Raw genomic sequence first — 19,097 nt, forward strand, 5'->3', positions numbered from 1 at the left:
ATTCTTCTGCCTCAGTTATTCTGCTCTTGATTCCTTCTAGACAATTTTTAATTTCATTTACTGTGTTGTTCCTCATTGTTTGTTTGCTCTTTAGTTCTTCTAGTTCCTTGTTAAACATTTCTTGTATATTCTCCATTCTGTTTCCAAGATTTTGGATCATCCTTACTGTCATTACTCTGAATTCTTTTTCAGGTAGACTGCCTATTTTCTCTTCATTTGTTTGGTCTGTTGGGTTTTTACCTTGCTCTTTCATCTTCTGCATACTTCTCTGTCTTCTCTTTGCTTAACTTACTGTGTTTGGGGTCTCCTTTTTGCAGGCTATGGGTTTGCATTTCCCATTGTTTTTAGTGTCTGCCCCCAGTGGGTGAGGTTGGTTCAGTGGCTTGTGTAAGCCTCCTGGTGGACAGGACCAGTGCCTGTGTTTTTGTGGGTGGGGCTGGATCTTGTCCTTTTAGTGGGAAGGGCTGCGTCCAGTGGTGTGTTTTGGGGTGTCTGTGAACTTACTATGATTTTAGGGAGCTTCTCTGCTAATGGGTGGTGGTGTGTTCCTGTCTTACAAGTTGTTTCACATAGGGCAACCAGCACTGCTATCTGCTGGCCTTTGGTGGAGTTGGGTCTTAGCATGGAGATGGAGATCTCTGGGAGAGCTCTTGCCAACTGCTATTATGTGGGGCCAGGAAGTCTCTGGTGGTCCAATGTCCTGAACTTGGCTCTCCCACTTCAGAGGCTCAGCCCTAACACCAGGCTGTAGCACCAAGATCCTGTCAGCCACATGGCTCAGAAGAAAAGGAAGAAACAAAGAAAGAAAAAGTAAAATAAAATAAAATAAATAATTATTAAAATTAAAAAATAAGAATAAAAAAAGAAGAGAGCAACCAAACCAATAAACAAATCCACCAATAACAAGCACTAAAAAGTATACTAAGATAGACATAAAAATCAAAACCAAATCAGTCACAGACAGCAAACCCCAAGTCTACAGTTGCTCCCAAAGTCTAATGTCTCAATTTTGGGATGATTCGTTGTCTATTCAGGTATTCCACAGATGCATGGTACATCGAGTTATTGTGGGGATTTAATCCACTGCTCCTGAGGCTGCATGGAGGAATTTCCCGTTCTCTTCTTTGTTCGCACAGCTCCCAGGTTCAGCTTTGGTGTTGGCCCCACCTCTGCATGTAGGTTGCTCTCAGGCATCTGTTCCCACCTTGACAGGACGGGGTTAAAACAGTGGTGGATTAGGGGTCTCTGGCCCATTCAGGCCGGGGGGAAGGGAGGGGTATGGTAGTTATAATTGGAATGCAGGGTGAGCCTACGGTGGCAGAGGCCAGCGTGACGTTGCAACAGCCTGAGGTGTGCCGTGTGTTCTCCTGGGGAAGTTGTCCCTGGATCACGGGACTCTGGCAGCAGCAGCTGCACAGGCTCCCAAGGATGTGTGGATAGTAATCTGTGCTTCACACAGGACTCTTGGTGGCTGCAGCAGCAGCATTAGCATTTCATGCCCGTCTCTGGTGTCCAAGATAATAGCCATGGCTCACGCCCGTCTCTGGAGGTCATTTAGGCGGTGGTCTGCCTTCTGTGGGCAGACAGGGAAGAAATTCCCTCTCCTCGCTCACCCCAAGACAATGGTCTCTTGCCTCTTAGGCAGGTCCAGACATTTTCTGGACTCCCTCTCGGCTAGCTGTGGCGCACTAGCCCACTCAGGCTGTGTTCACGCAGCCACCCCCAGTCCTCTCCCTGGTTTCTGACCTCTGAAGACCGAGCCTCAGCTCCGAGCCCCGCCCTGCCCTGGTGGATGAGCAGACAAGCCTCTCAGGCTGGTGAGTGTGGTCAGCGCCAATCCTCTATGCGGGAATCTCTCTGCTTTGCCCTCTGCACCCCTGTTGCTGCGCTCTCCTCCGTGGCTCTGTAGCTTACCCCCCCCCACCCCCATCCCCGTCTACGAAGGGCCTTCCTAGTGTGTGGAAACGTTTCCTCTTTCACAGCTCCCTTCCAAAAGTGTAGGTCCCGTCTCTGTTTTTTCTTTTTTTCTTTTGCCCTACCCATGTACGTGGGGATTTTCTTGCCTTTGGTGAAGTCTGTGAGGTCTTCTGCCAGCGTTCAGTAGGTGTTCTGTAGGAGTTGTTCCACATGTAGATGTATTTTTGATGTATTTGTGGGGAGGAAGGTGATTTCCACATCTTACTCCTCTGCCATCTTGAAGGTCCCCCTATGTAACTTTTTAAACATCAACCCTCATTAGAAATTTGACTGTGGTAGCATTTCAACATATATCTTGGAGAAATAAGGATTTTACTCTAAAAAGACAGCACCAAAAAAATCAAATATGCTTTCCTCTAATTCTCAAATTATGGCATCTAGTTCCGTTATCATTTTATGGAGAGGGAATGATCACTTAAAGTTGATAATCATAAATTCTATACCAGAATAATTTTGTAGGAATTTGGAGAAACCTGGCACTTCAATCTTAGACAATTAATGCAGCAACTAAACTGAGAAAACTTCAGGTTTTTCTTTTGCAAGGTAAAACTAACCTCATTAGGTTTAGATTCATACCTTAAAGAGTGAAAAGGTGCTAATTATTCCAAGGCAATATACATTTAATGCCAGGAATTTATGACATGCCAAGCATCTCCATTCTTGCAACACATTATTTTGAGGGAAAGATGGGGAAAGAAACTTTACTCGTAAGGAGATACAAACCACTAGCCAACACCATGCTCAGCACTTTACGTACATTTTCAAAGTACACCTCTTACTGCATATTATTATTTGGGTGAAAAAGCTTAACTGAATCAACCAATATCACATAGCTTGCTAGGGTCATTGCTAGGATATTAACACTCTTCAGCTTGACTCCAACACTTTCTGCTTTTTATTCAGATACGGTGATCTCTATTCTGCATCTGTTCCATCCCACCACAAGTACAAATTAGGTGAAAAAATTTTAAGTACCACTTCTAAACATGTACCAATTCTATACTATCTTCCTTGAAAGATAAAAGGAACAGATAGCATGGTTAAACAGGAACAAATATACTAAGATCGCCTGATTTTTAGCAACAGCAGCGGCAAAACTAGTTAGTACACAGGTATCAATTTCCATGCTGCGTAATATATTTATGGTTTCAACTTATTCTCATGACTTCACATCAGAGTGTGATTATCGAAGAAAATCAATCTACTTGTACTAGGAGAAGAAGATTTCAGTGATGAATGGTGTCAAAGACTCTGTGTGTGTATTCATATATACATCTATAATCTGTCTTGGAAACTGAGTTACTGGCTGTGGTAGCTCTTTCAAAACCCATCTCTACTGGAGTTGTCTAGGATAGTCCACATATACAGGAGTGCTTACTGGCCCGCTGATTGCATTGTTATAGGGAAAAGCACTCCTGCCTGGACGAGCCAATGGGAGGCAGAAAGAGTGTGAATCCCATTCTAAAGATGGGGTATGTTTGGAAACTTTCCTATATTTAGCATAGTCTCCGAATAGGATACAATTGATGGGGAATACAATTATGACGAAAAGATGTTTTATGATAGGACAGATGTTCTATGAGAGGTGGCTACTTCTTTTTTACTCTGATGTGGCTTTCTCCGAGAGATCTCCAACATGCATCTGAATATAATCTTAAAATTCCTATCTTATAACAGAGTAGGTAAAAAGGTTCAAATTCTTCAGAAAAATGGTTTTTAACCAGGAGATGATTTGAAACAGATTAGAAAATGCTCTGCAATGCCATTCGACTATGAATTTGCAAAGGTCAAAATAATTACATTATTTCTGAAATGCAAATGAGTATTAACCTGAACATTAAAAAATTAATACGCTACCCATAATCCATGATATTAATAATCATATGTGCATTTTTCTGGAGTCCAATAAAGACATTCTAAAGCTCCAAATGTGATACAGATATTTGGGTGTGCCTTTTAGATTATATCGAAAAGCCGCAAAAGAAGCAAAAAAAAATTCTCTCACATATGAACTTATAAAAGGAGGATTAAACAAAGTAGTACATGTGTGGTATATTCACAGTCAATCAGTCCCAGTTTCTCTGCCATCTTTTCCAATAATCAATCTATCCTCTTCTAAAGGACATATCTCCAAACCTTTACTCATCCACCATAGTAGGCTTAACTACTCTAGAAATGCAATTTCAAACATAAAGCGACCTACAGAATTTACATTTAGTCTTTCACATGTCACAGCATTTAAGTATTGACATAAATCACTTTGATTCTGTCCTGCATCTTAAGAACCTGGACTGCCTAGGCAAGTTTTTTACTACACAAATTTTATTTTTGAGTTCTTATTGGTATAATTGAACAAAATAGGTAATAGTCATTTGATGATACAGTTGACAACTGCTTATTTACTTTTAGACTTTGAGATACTCTGGAGACTAAAACACTTTATGATCCTTCCCAAATTAATGGAATATTAAATATAAGCAGAGATGTGAGTTAGTCAATCTATTTTCCCACTGCAATGATGTGGATTTCAAAGATTGATTATGTATATATTCACAAAGCTGGATTCATATGTGTCTGAATAGACAAGTATTTTTTAAAGCATGAAAAAGATGTATTTAATACCACAAATCAGTATTATAAAGCTTTTTAAAAATTGAATTGCTACATACACACAAAAAAACAAGGCATTTTGGGATAATGTATTATTAATGTTTTTAAATATTTTATTATGCATCAAATTTGAAATATAGACTTTTTTTACCTTACTATATTTATAAGCCTTAAAGATGTATAGATATAGAAAGCTGCACGGTACCAGTAAAAAACAAATTAAAATGTAATTTTTAGATGTAAAATACCCTGAAAATCCAGTAATTCATGTACTTTATTTTTTATATTTTGGGAGCTGAAAATTACTTCATTTTATTCCAGCATAAACACACAAAGCACTGCCTTTATAGCATAAGGAAATCTATCAATAAAATTTAAACTATCAAGTTAATCTTTAAACTCCTCCGGAAAGAATGAGATATGGAAATGCAAGTAATACCACAATAATTGCATATGAATTGCTATTAAATTTTTATACCTCTGTAATCAGACAGCAAAGATCAATTGTTTAAAACTTGGAAAGAAAAGTCATCTACAGGATTTATATGAGTTCACGTATTTTTATTTTCAGTAACGTTAAAGTATATTCATAAAACGTTAAGATGTATATAAACGTAGTCCAATGGGATGACTCAAATGCTTGCAATAGTAGTTAGGAAAAACATGGTTGTGGGAAAGCATTTTGTAAATAACACGGATATCTAAATGGTAATGTGAAGACCTGATTCATTGACTAATACTTGAAGCTCCCATTTAAAATGGTGTCTTTCAAAATTAACACCACCTTCTTCAGTATGTAGAAAGAGTAATTTTCAATAGGGAACTAGAATTCATTAGGGAAATAACAATTATGAGGGCAGTTCATGAGGAAAATCTGTAGTAAGTCAAGAAGGTCCTTTCTACTTTATCAATAACTTCTTAGGTATTCTCTGTTGTCTTTCTAGTCCTTCCTGGGCTCACAGTACTTTCAGTTGTTAGTCACTAACCCTTTCCTTCAACGACTTAGGAGTACCAAGCTTCAGTAGTTTCCAAACTTCAGCATGCATAAAAACCACACCAAAATTTGGTTAAGAATGCAGTTTTACAGATTATAATCGATGGAGTTTGTGACTCAGTTTTGGGGGGCAGAGGAGGGGGCCCAAGAACCTGTACTTTCAATTATTCTCATGCAGGTAATCTGCAGAACAAACTTTGAAAACCCTGTCATGGGGAATACTTGAGTGAGTAAAAGTCTCCAGGACCAAAAAAGGAGGATTAAATATGTGGGTTTAATGTTAGATAACTTTGGGGTTTCCAGCACTTAGAGATAATGTGACCTTGAAAAATCAATTACCTTGGTTCTCAACTTTCTCATATAAAATTTTGGGTATTCAACTATATGGGGTCTAAGGATGTTTTGAATTTGGGGTCTCCTAAGAGCACTAGTAAGCTATCAAGGAATATAATTGTATGGGGAAAACTCTCAGTCTCCTTCAAATCAAAGTAAGTAGATTATTGCCTGCTTTTCTTTTTGCTAATACTAGATGTCTCAGTCACATTAAATATATAGAATAATATAATGGCACATCATTCTACCCAATAGTACCTTCCCTTTCTTCAGATTTACCCTATCCTTCCTTTGTGAACTGCTGCTTCTGATACCAACCACGGCTGCAGTGGAAGTCATTATTTAGCAGTGTAATCTATCCCTGATAGCTTTTGATTGATTCAGGTGTCAACAGTATATCTAAGTTGGGCCAAAGATTCTCTTTGCTCATATTTTTGTACTTGAGACTCAGAATAAGTCGGTCTCTTCCTAAAAACTTGACGTGTAAGATCAAAATCTCAGATGATATTGAAAGCATCTGCAGTGTAATCTAAAGCGAGAGAGTAGAAATAAAACTTACCCAGACTAGCAAAGTTGAGAGTCAAAGAAAAGTTTCCATTCTCTCATTTCATGGCACAGCAACATTGCTATCCTTGATTTTCACAACAGATCCAGAGGTCTTATGCTATGTTTACCTCTTAGAATAAGCTGATTTGAATCTTGTTTCTGTGTCAATCAAATAAGAGTCCTAATTAATAGAGTAGATTTTGCAGGTGGATACTGAAATTCCATCTGTAGCTTCCTAAACTATACAATGCAAAAGTGGGGGGAAGTTTGATTTGAAGTTTGATTTGAAGTTGAATTGGAAATTAGTAAGACATAACTTTCATAATCTTGTTCTGTATCTCTCCTACACATATTTACTGACCTACAGAGGCATAATAACCAGTGACTATGGAAAAACTGGACTTAAGGGAAAATAGTCTCCTTAACCCAGCATTGCCATGAGGAATCCAAAAATCAATAAATATTAAATATTAAATATTTAAATATTAAATATGTAGGGTTACCCAGAACAATAAACATAAATTTGCAGGTCTGAAATTAAAATATTAATCCTTTTTAATAAATGATTTTATTTGCTATAACTAATGTTTAGATAAGAATATAAACTAGGAATGGGATTCATTATATAACCTCTATGTCTTATTTTTGCAAAGCAAGGACATGCTATTTTAACACAATGTTTTAAAAGTATATAACTCTCACCAACAGTGACAAAGGAGCAGAAAATATTAATACCAATTTAAATTTTCTTTAAATTTTGCTAGCCTAAATATACTTGCAAGGGATACTTTCACGAAAGATTTTTACAACTCATTGAAATGTTTATAACTCTCAATTTTTAGTGATATTTTATTTTTCAGGAGTATATTATCTGCATTATCAACCATTTGTATTATTTTTGTATTAAGAAAAAAATGAGTGTGGATTATGTTAACACACACCTAGCCACATTCTACCACCTTTCCATATGTCACTCCTAGAATTATAAAATGACAGACTGAATTGAAATTCTGCTAAAATCTAAAGGAGAATAAAACGTTAACATGCAGAGCTCAAAAGAATCCCTGAGAAAGGGTGACAGGGACAATAAACATAAAAGACCATATGAAAATTATATTTTGCCACTTCCATTATGGAACCTACTTGGAAGATATTGGTTGTTCATCAACTAGATGGAGAAAAATTACTATCTGTCCTATGAGAGAGACTTTATCCAGCAGAAAGACTTGTTTGGTACCCTCTCATCTCTATATCTTATTTCTTTAATAGCACTTTGCTTATCCCAATTTGCTGCATGCAATTTAGAGCTATCCAAAATTGTTCTGAACAGAAAGTGTTAGGACTAGTTAGATAGGATATACAGATTTATATCCAAGGATATTATATCAAAATAAGCTGAGAATGAGGAAATAGTCCCGAAGATAGTTAAACAAAGGTATTGCTGTCTTGCTCAACTTTCTGAAGACAAAGAGGTAGACTATGAAACAGAAGACATTAGAAAACAAGAGTCTAGAAAAATATTATATGAATAAGGACTTCTGTATTCTGAGAGAACAGATCCTGAGCAAGCTAAGTATAAATATATCCATTCCCTAATCTCAGGCAGAATACTATGATCTTATAATCAACTTCCTTGAGCACTAATGATTCACATACTGCGTATTTTAATAACTTGGCATTAATCATAATTATTGGTCTGAAAAACACATGCACACAAACACATCTATTTTTATTCTCTTACTTTATATATCACATATTTTAAATAGTTGTATTAAGTTCATCCTCGTCATGATAATTTAATTAATAACAAGAAAGTGATATCCACTCAAGCTTGCCTCAGCAGTTGTATGAGGGGGTGTATATGTGGTGGGTGGCAGTGGGGGCGTGGGGAGGGGGGGAAGGGGCTATTGTTCCCAGACAATTTTCTAGACAAAGCTGTTGGCTTTGGGCTGCTAAAGGCAGGAATTACTCTTTTCCCATTTTTCCAGTTTCTTAGTCCCTCACTCCTCTTTCTCTATACCATTTTATACCATTTGCTCCATTCTCTTGCTTCTCTCTGAAAATTAACTTTCCTTGGTTACACATTAGCACTGCATTCTTGAAAACGGGAGTTTCTAGCTTAAATGTCCTTCTGATTATTAGTTTATATACTTGAGAGAGGAAAAATCCACTGCATCATTGGACAGCTAGTCAGTGAATGGACTATTTCCTTCTTTGGCAAGTAACTACCTTCAATTCCTTAGGCCAGTTGAGACTGTATAATTGTAAATATAACCACCTGTGTCTGTCCTTCAACAGGTGCTATGATTGGGCTATGTCCAGAGACCTGAGTGTAGGGTGGTTTGTTACCCCAAGAACGTAAACTAAAAACATCCGACAAAAATTCATCTTATGAATTCTGCCACTAAATACGATCATTTTTTAAAGTCACAGCTGTTAACTGTTGGCGTATGTAGTGGGCCTCTTTTTCTAATCATGTAAACGAGAAGTCCATGAGACATCAAAACACTTTTTAACGTTTAGTTGTACTGTGACTAGTAGAGTGTAAATGCTATTTTCTTAAACCCAGGGTTTTGTATTTGAGATGCTTTTTATCCATCATCAAATGTGTAGTTAATTCAATTCATGTTTTCACTTCATACTTTCAAAGAGCATCTTCTACATGCAGAAAACTTTGTTAAGAGCTCTAAGGATTCAAAACTGAATAAGTCTTTAGAGTTATATGTACTCTATGCATTTCTCTGCCAAATCCAGTTAACAGGTCTGTGCCTGACTTTCATCATTTTGTGACTTCACTGAAACCACAGCAAAAATTAAGTTTGGTATTTAATATGACTTGTCTTACATAAAGGAACACAATAAAAAGTGATCCTACAAAACTCATATTTATTGTAGAGATGTTCTTGAGGACATTGTGTATGATATTGCCCAGGAAATTTTATTTTATCCCAGAATTCAGTACTAGGAAAATTCATGCTTCCCCCTCTGAAATTGGTAGGATTTTTTAAAAGTTGTGTGTGTGTGTGTGTGTGTATGTGTGCATGTGTGTGTGTGTGTGTGATGTTGATGGTAAATACTATAACTGGTCATATGTGTCTTTTTGATTTATCAATGGAACTTTTAAAACTAACTCTATGATCAGGCCAAGACATTGGTCAATGCTCTTAATTTATTCTTTCTTTCATATTATCATGAAATGGTTATGGCAGACATCATAGACAGGTAGCCTATGAGCTGGCTCTCATCTGTAGAAGTGTTTTATTTGAACTTGCACAACACAGAAAATAACTATAGTTTATATTAAATGGCCAACATTTAAAAAATCTCACAAAAATCAGGTTTGGTTTAACTTGAAAAACTGGAAGGTACAGAAAAGTATATTTACATTATTTCTTGGAAACAAGTATTTTTTTTAATAGCTGTTGCCCTCTTTGGGCAGGTAGGCACTCTTCAGGTGCTAATACTTAATGTGATTTTCTGTTTATAATGCTAACTTTGTCCTCTCCACACATTTATGCTGCTTAGTTGGCCTTTATACTCAGTTTAGATTTTACCACTGAGGTATAATCCATGTTTCAGGGAACTCTCAATGATAAAAGTTGTATAGGTACATTCAAAAATAAAGGCATATCCCATTTACTCTATTTTAAAATGGAGTGTAAGAGGGTTCCATGAATGTGAATAATAAATAAATCAAAGTCACGACAGCCCCTTTGGAGATGCATTCCCTAAAAAATGACTAAAATCTAAATTAACATAAGGGTATGAGATAATTGACTCCCCCTTACTCTTTACATATGTTCAAATGGTGGAGCGAGCAGGTCTCATATCCATCAGAGTTTCACACGTGTGATGCTGCATGTCATCCTTGTGTTTAACGGACATTAAAACGGCCCATGTTTGTTCATACTTTGAGATATTTTCAACATATTTGCTCAAAATCAAATAGAAATCATCATCAGCTAAAAAAGTTTGTCAATAGCAAAGAGATTCAAGAGCATAAACAAAACAGATTGGCAAGTGCCATTTAAACTGAGGAAAGCACAGTGTTACACTCTACTAAACAGCTATGAAAAACTGGTGTTCTAGAAGGCAAAGCTAAATGAGGTATGCCAGTAAATATGCCATTAAGCACACTGCTAAAATAGACGTAAAAAGAGTGGGGCATAATGGGGGGAAAGAGAGAGATTAAGAGAGATTAATTATAGCTGGGGGTATTATGGAGACCTCGAGAAGAGGACAGGTATGAACAGGGTTTTAAGTAAACCAACTTAGGCTGATGAAGAAAATGAAAGAGATGTAGAATCATTCATCACTCAGGATAACATTTTTTTCTTAAGACTAAATTAAACTTGCACAGAGATAAACATTTATGCAATTAGGGCTACAGCCTGAAGCATTTTGCCTCACAAACTAAGTGCAATGGTTAATGAGCAAAGATTTCTATTCCTTTGTATGCATGAATACTAAGTGTGGAATTTATCATTCACTAAATCATATCCACTTTTTCTTTATGCATTTCACCAGTGGTTGCATCAATTGTCATTTAACTGCTCTAAATAATGTGTTCTCTTCCCTGTTTTATTAAGCTATTCCTATCAAGGCTAATGATTTTCTGATTTCCACATGTCAGTGATTTTTGGCAGTAACAAACGATGCCTCTCTTTTGCATGTTGCAAGTAGCTTAAATTATATTTTACATACCCATTTAAAGGATCATTAGTTAATATCCTTGCTACTCAGGAGCATATAAAGCAGTTTGTAAAGTACAGTCTAACTCAATACTACTATATTCTGTAGTATTTCAGTAGCTAAAAAAATAGATTTTAATCTCTATAACTATAGGTAACTTTGGCCTGAATACATCATTATACCTTCTCATTTGCTGATACTCCCATTCTTGTGCCTTCTATAAAAGATAATCGCACTTGTATAAACTGTAGAGAACAAGTACTATTTACTACAAAGAATAATAAAGTCGTTCTACTTCTTAACCTTTAGGTTACTATCCAGATATTTACATAGTACATCTTGTTGTACTTTTCATTATGTTTTATTTCCACAGACAACACTGTTTACAAAATTATGATCTGGAGTGGAAGAAATTTTGAAAATGTTAATGAATGCATCGTGTTTTTTAAAATCTCTTTATGAAGGTCCTACCCTCTTTAGACTTTGGAAAATCCACCATATCTATAATATAAAATGGGAGGATTTGTTTTAACATGACTGATGACTGACAGATTGGCAAGGAGTTGGCTCTGTACCCTGAGTAGGAGCAAAAGGGCAACTAAATATCCTTTGTTGAGATAAGCTTAAGTATACATGGATCTGTCTTGCTCTTAATCATAGATCAAACATTAAACAAAATATAATGCCTGACTGTAGCTATGTGTTGGGAGTCTATCTAAATGACACTGTGCCACTAGAGAAGTGATGCCTTGATTTCTTAATATTGTGGAATGGCTGACATCCCCCATGTTCCATAGCAGGTTCTCCATCTTTATACAGATTATGTTTTACTATGGGCAGTAGAAGGATAGTTCATGGGGCACTAGAAACTCTGGCGTTAGCTCATCCATGGCCACTAACCCTGAGAATCTAGGGCCAACATCACATTTGAAAGATCAGGTAGATTCCAGTCATTGAGAATTACCACTTAGATCGTTAGCACATTGTTAAATATTCTTTATAATAAGAATTAGTTGCATTAATTACTGAGTATGAGTGGATCCTTCCAGATACCAGATAGGAAGTTTACATGCATGAAATAAAGGAGTTATAAGCATAGAGTCCACTGAACATCATATAAAGTTCACAGAGCCAACAGAAGCCATATCTTTTTTCCTCTTGACTTCAGCCCATCTGGGATGAGAAAAGAAAGCATCATGATTCATGGAGAGAAAGTTAAAGATTACTCTATTAATTATTAATATTTTTTCAAAGGGTTTACATCATGTCTTCCAGTAAATTTTTGATGATAAAGGCCATTAAAAACATTTGAAAGAGTATTAGGGATAATTATAAAAGGTATAAGAATTTGATCTGAATGTTTGTGAACCACCAGTTAAAACTGTAGGTCTGTTGAATATTGGAAATAACAGCTAGGATCCTGGTGCAGAAAAGTACCTGGGATTTACAGTGGGTGTCTGTGAAGAAACCTACTAAATATTTGGGAGTTTAGAGGTACCATATATAAGGTGATTATTTTCTATTGGCAACTTGACAAAGGATTCTTCCTGGCCCCTACTATCTAATGCACCAGTAGTTCTATGAAGGGAGTGAGTGTAAGTGGACATGCCTAGTATCTTTCTGAGTACAGGTCTAGAGGGTACTTTGTTTCTACTGTCAGGAGAGAGATGAGAGACTGATTTATAACTAACTCCGAAATGGAGGAGATGACAATCTTAGTAAGTTCAATAACAGATCATTTAAAAGCTATTTAGAAGCTATTCACAATAGATAAACTTGTGTGGTTTTGCCCCGCGCTCTAACTTGTTGCACCACTACCCCTCAGTTCCCACCTGAAATGGGCATGTGCCCCAACACTGTTTGCCTTTGAGTTTCAGGCACTAACCTCACTAACACTAATGTAGTGCTATTGTGTCTCTTATACCTTATAAACTTTATCTGATTTCACTTCGCAGCTAGATTCCTTCATTTTCTTGCTACTCTGGTTGTAACACTAATTTTATATGTCATCAATCTCCCTGAAGCTATTTTAATGGAGGCCATGTCCATTTGAATGAATAATATCACTATAAAGAAGAAGAAGGAGGAAGAAAGGAAAGAAGAGAATGTGGGAGGCAAAACAGAGGCAACATCAGCTACTGTTTATTTCCCACTCTGAGTTATGGTTGAATTAAATGTTTACAAAAAAGTGTGTCTCATTCAAATCTCACTTAACTATAAACTAAAAATGTAGATGTGCTTAAGAATTATCCTCCAATGGAAAATAATATCCCACATGGTGAAGGAAAGTATATGAAATTCCGGTGGGTGCCTGAGACATTTTAGAGATAGGAAACAGAGAGGCCTAAGAGACAGGCCTGGAGACAGGCTTGGAGAGGCCTAAGGCACTTGCCCAATATGAAAACCCAACAGTGTCAAAGCCAAATACAAATGTAGCTTTTCCTTTGACCATCTTTAACCATTTCACTATACAGTGCTGCCTCCTCAAATTGGATATAAACTACTTTCATACTCTAAATGAACCAATTACATTTCATGATTTTTAGAAATGTAAAAATCATTTTAGCCAATAGCTTCAAATTTTCTTCTTTATTAGTTTTTAGTACAAAATATGAGATAAATCTTAATTTGTTCCCTTATGCACCCCCTGGTAGAAACATTAATAGAAAGAAAATGACCAAATCAGAATTTGAAGAAGGAAAATATTATGGTCAACTACTTTCAAAAACTGGCCAGTTAGTTTCTAGAGTTAGAGTATGTTTGATTCTGTAATTGGAGAGCGCTTAAAATTATTGCCATACTTCACTGGTTCCTTTGTAAATAACAGTATATACATATGGATATAGTACATATATACACGCACATACACACACACATACAATGAAGGAGAATGAAGATACTAAACTGAGATAATAACCGTACTGAATCACAATTCAGCAGGAACGTCATTTCAAACATACAAATACCTTTCAGACCTTCAATGCATGCACTTATTTACGTATTATCTATTTTTTCAAAAGCTTTTATTTTTGCACTGTGTACTGTGCTAAGCACTGGTATTTGTAAGTCAGCACATAAAAAAAGATCAGAGTTTATTTACGTGTATGTGTATAAACACACATTAAATGTTTTCAAAGAAAATAGTATCTGTTGCATAGTGCAAGTATCATGAAATTAAAATATCTTTGTTAGCATACTACTTCCATTTATATTTTCAATGTCGTTTTGAAATTTAATCTTTTCTCATCAACACAAGAGATTCTAATATTGTGACATAGAAAAGATTATAATTGCTTAATTATTCGTGCAATATGGCCAATACACATTTTGCACATAACAACAGAGATGATATGTGGAATACAAATGTTTTCATTATGTATTTGGGTTTTGAACAAATGTGCTTACATAAAAATCTTCAGAAGTAAGTTAAAAATGTGTCTTTTGCTGTTAAATCGTAACTACTTCCATTTCTCACTACAGAATTTTATAATTCATGCATTCAGGAAATATTTACTTTTTTGTCTACTTGGTGCCAGGCATTGTCGTAGGCTGTATGGATAAAGTAGTGAGCTTCACTTACAGGATTGCTGTCTTCACTGAACTTACAACCTAGCCCTTGCCTCTTAATTCTGACTGTGTTTCCTAGTGTCTCAGGAGCTATTAAAAAAAGATATGCATAGAGCCTTAAGCCAACCCTGTTGAATCAGAACTCCAGTGATTAGGCCTTACCAAATCTATTTTTTAAATTAAAGAAAAAACTTTATTTTTTAGAACAGTTTTAGATTCACAGAAAAATCACAAAGATACTACAGAGAGTTCCAATATACCCTACACCCAGTTTCCTCTAGGAGCAACACCATATATTTTTATGGTACATTTGTTATAATGAATAAACAAGTTATTAATACACAATAATTAACTAGAGTTCATAGTTTATTCAGTCATTTTAACTAACGCCTTTTCCTGTTCCAGGATCCTATCCAGGATGCCACACTACACTTAGTCATCATGTCTCCTTAGGCTTCTCTTAGCTGTGATATTTTCTCAGACTTCCCTTATTTTTGACGATCCTGACAGTTTTGAGGAGTATTGGTTGAGCATTTTGAGGAGTACTGGTTAGTTTTAAGAGTATTTTTCAATTGCAATTTGTTTAATATAATCCTCATGATTAGCCTGGAGTTACGGATTTTGAAGAGGATGGCCACAGAGGTAAACCTCTGCTTCATCACATCTTACTAAGGATACATGCTGTCAAAATGACATCACTGTTGATGTTAACCTTGACCACATGGCTGAGGTAGTGTTCATCATGTTTCTCCACTCTCAAGTTACTCTTTTTTCTTCCCGCCCATTCCATACTACACTCTTTGGAGGAAATTACTCAGCATAGCCCACATTTAGGGGGGCAAAAAGTAAGGCCCTGACTCCTTGAGAGCAGAGTATCTACATCAATTACTTGGAATTTTCCCACATATTTGACAGCTCTCATTCACATATATTTATTTGATAATTAACTTAATATCAATATGGACTCATGGGTATTTAATGCGTTTAGTTATAATCCAATACTACATTACTTCTTGTTGTTCAAATTGTTCTAGTTTTGGCCATTGGCAGCTCTTTCACTTGGCTCCTGCGTCCAACCTTCACTGTAGCTTTTTTGAGAACATCACATTCTGAAACTACAAGATGCTACAGACTCATCTTTTAAATTTCTTGCCCCAGTCCTAGAATCAACTATTTCTCCACGAAGTCCTGGGTTCCTTTTTTTGGAGAATGGTATTAGAAACCAAAATTTGGGTGCTACGTATGCTTGTTGCTACTGGGGTGTCATTGCTTCTAGATCCTCTCAGGTGACAGGGCAAAAAACGTTATGTGTAAATGTTATGTTATATATTATATTATATATCTATAAATATTCCTCTGTATATCCAAATATTAAGCAAAACATCAGTTTATACTCATATCTCCAATTCTAGTCCACTACCATACAGATCACTGAAACTTTCTCCCTTTGCTTATCTGTAAATTCCTACTAACAATGACAACCTGTCTCTACCATATGCCATCCATTTACTTATTTACTTCTCGTACACGTATATAGCAGTATCAGAATTATTAACCCATACTCCCATGGGAAACTTTACCAGCAAGAGTAGAGTCCTTATGCATTGTTTCTTTGCCTTTAGTTTTACAGACTCTACTCACGGTCAGTCACTTGGGCTAGCCTTTTACTTCACCCCCTTCAGTGAGGTTGTTTCATACATGTGTAATACAGTTAGATTGTTTTGTCACATTTTGCCTTCCATCCAGGTATACTCCAATCTCCTAAATTATTATTTTTTTACTTCATACACATTAAGGTTCACTCTTAGTACTTTGGTAAAGTTCTATAGGATTTGACAAATGCATAGTAGATACTGACAGGAATAAGGTAGAGTAAAAATATGGTATGCTGATAAAGTGGGGTTACTTTTCTAGCTTACGATGTTGCTATTGACACTCTTTTTTAATGAAGAGGCAAGAAGATTAGAGAGGGGTAGAAATTTGACGTGGTATTCAGATGATATTAAAGGAAAAGAGGTGGGGGCAAATCACTGTTCCTCCAGGATTATTTTGACTTTCATGGAATGGCACAAGGAAAAGAGTACAGAAATAAGAATCAGATGCTACTGGTATGAATCCCAATTCCACAGACTCCTAATTGCTTAACCTTGGAAAAAGTAATTTGAAGTCTTCGGCCCTCATTTTCTCTGTCTGTAACATATGTGCCTGGTCTTTGGCAAGTGAAGTAAAACCAAGTCCCTAGTACTGGTTGACTTTGTCTTTAGAGTCCCTCCTTTTGCATATCAATTTCAGAAAAATAAGTTACCATGAAAATGAATTAAGAGAAAAGTTAGATCCACCTTGCATATTTTATAAAGGATTTAAAAAGCTGAAATAATCAGAAAATACTTCTTTAAAAATATTTCACCTAAAAATCAGCTACATTAAATAAAAAACTATAATAGTATTATATAAATGCCCCATAAAATAACTGGTGTCTTAGTATGTTAGAAACAATAAAGAAACACAAACTATAACTAGATAAGTTTAAAGCATGGCTCAGCTAATTGTTTAAAACCAATCCAACCTTTAAAATGCTGAAGGCCTTTTATCATTACAGAATTACACTAAATGGAATTGAGCAGCATTATTTCTATACTATTGCAGATTCAATTCAACTTCAGATTCACTTTGTTATTTACATATTGCAATTCAGAGCGAAACTCTAAAAGTGAAATTCATAAAGTAGAAGCAAAGATTTCCCATGATGTAAACATGCAGTGCTTTATATATAGATTTTAAATCATAACAACTACTATGACTTTGATGATGTTCCATATATCACATTCAAGCAATTTTTATTTCTATTTCAAGGAAAGCATTTTTTACATCCTAGATGTCAAAACAGAATGTAGACTAGCCACTATAATCTACATCTGTGCATTCAGATCTAGTATTGTCCTTATCACATGTTTTGTTTCACTTTCTTACTCAACCCTCATCCAACACAAGCCTCAACTAATTACAGATAAAATTTAGAAGATACATAGCCTTTTGAAAAATATAAAAAAAAAAAGAAAATACATAGCCTTTTGGAAAATGATTAACAAATTCTATTAAAAGAAACGATGCATGCTATTGTTAACATATGTGAGCCCATAAGGTAAACTTTCTTCAAATTAGCAATTTCAATATTTTTAAATTTAGTTCTAGAGGTGAGTATAAACTGTAAATAAATATAATTTTGATGTTTTTAAATTATACACAGATTGAAAATGTTATGATTGACATTAGAACTCTTAAAAAGTCCATGCTTAACCATGGTGGCATCCCCACAAAAAAAGTTTATTCTGAGTGAAACATAAAAAAACATGTGCATGTAATATAGACACATGTGATGACAGCATGCTTCTTTTTTTCCCTTTGCAAAGTATGGAAACACTGTGAGGAAGCACTCCATCCCCATCCCACTCCATGGACATGGCTATAAATATAATTTTCACTATCCTAATTTAAATAATTATTACAGACATTTGTATAAGTGATCAAAAGTGAATATTTTACTTGTTCTATTTCCTTCATCAAATAGTAAAGTAATAATAAGTAGTAGTAATAAGTAACCTTGATAGTAATAATATACATATATATATTTTTTTTCTTTTTTCTTTTTTTTTTGTGTTACGCGGGCCTCTCACTGTGGTGGCCTCTCCCATTGCGGAGCACAGGCTCCGGATGCGCAGGCTCTGTGGCCATGGCTCATGGGCCCAGCCGCTCCGTGGCATGTGGGATACTCCCTGACCAGGGCACGAACCTGCACCCCCCTGCATCGGCAGGCGGACTCTCAACCACTGCACCACCAGGGAAGCCCCAGTAATAATATTTTAGCACACACCACTTAAAAGCATAGAAAACTAACTAATGAAAACAGAACTGATGGTGGGGGAAGCAAATTTTTTCTCATCTAAACCAAATAAAAACATGGGATTTCTTACATTTCACAAAAGCAGATAGATTCAAACTCTCAAACTTCCTTATTGAGTTGTGTCCAGCATACATTTTATATACAGCAGCTAAAAGTTGACACAACAATAATAAAGGTAGCAAGTTAAGATCTATGTGCAATAAAATTTCCCAGACAAACGATTTGAGACACTTACTATAATGAAACTAGCTTCATTTAGAATACAGATTGAAAGACTGTCCTGAATCTGTCATTTTTATTCCTACTTTTTGACCAAACTTATTGTACCAAATTAATTTGATATCTATCACCCAGATATACACACACACACACATAATCATAATCATAATCATCTTGGTAAATATGCAGGTTTGTATACTTACATATGATCACTATTATTTTCTAAATGAACTTCTTAAAAAAATCTAAATTGAATAT

The sequence above is a fragment of the Orcinus orca genome, chromosome 3 (genome assembly GCF_937001465.1).
Source record: "Orcinus orca chromosome 3, mOrcOrc1.1, whole genome shotgun sequence".
In the NCBI taxonomy this organism is placed as follows: domain Eukaryota; kingdom Metazoa; phylum Chordata; class Mammalia; order Artiodactyla; family Delphinidae; genus Orcinus; species Orcinus orca.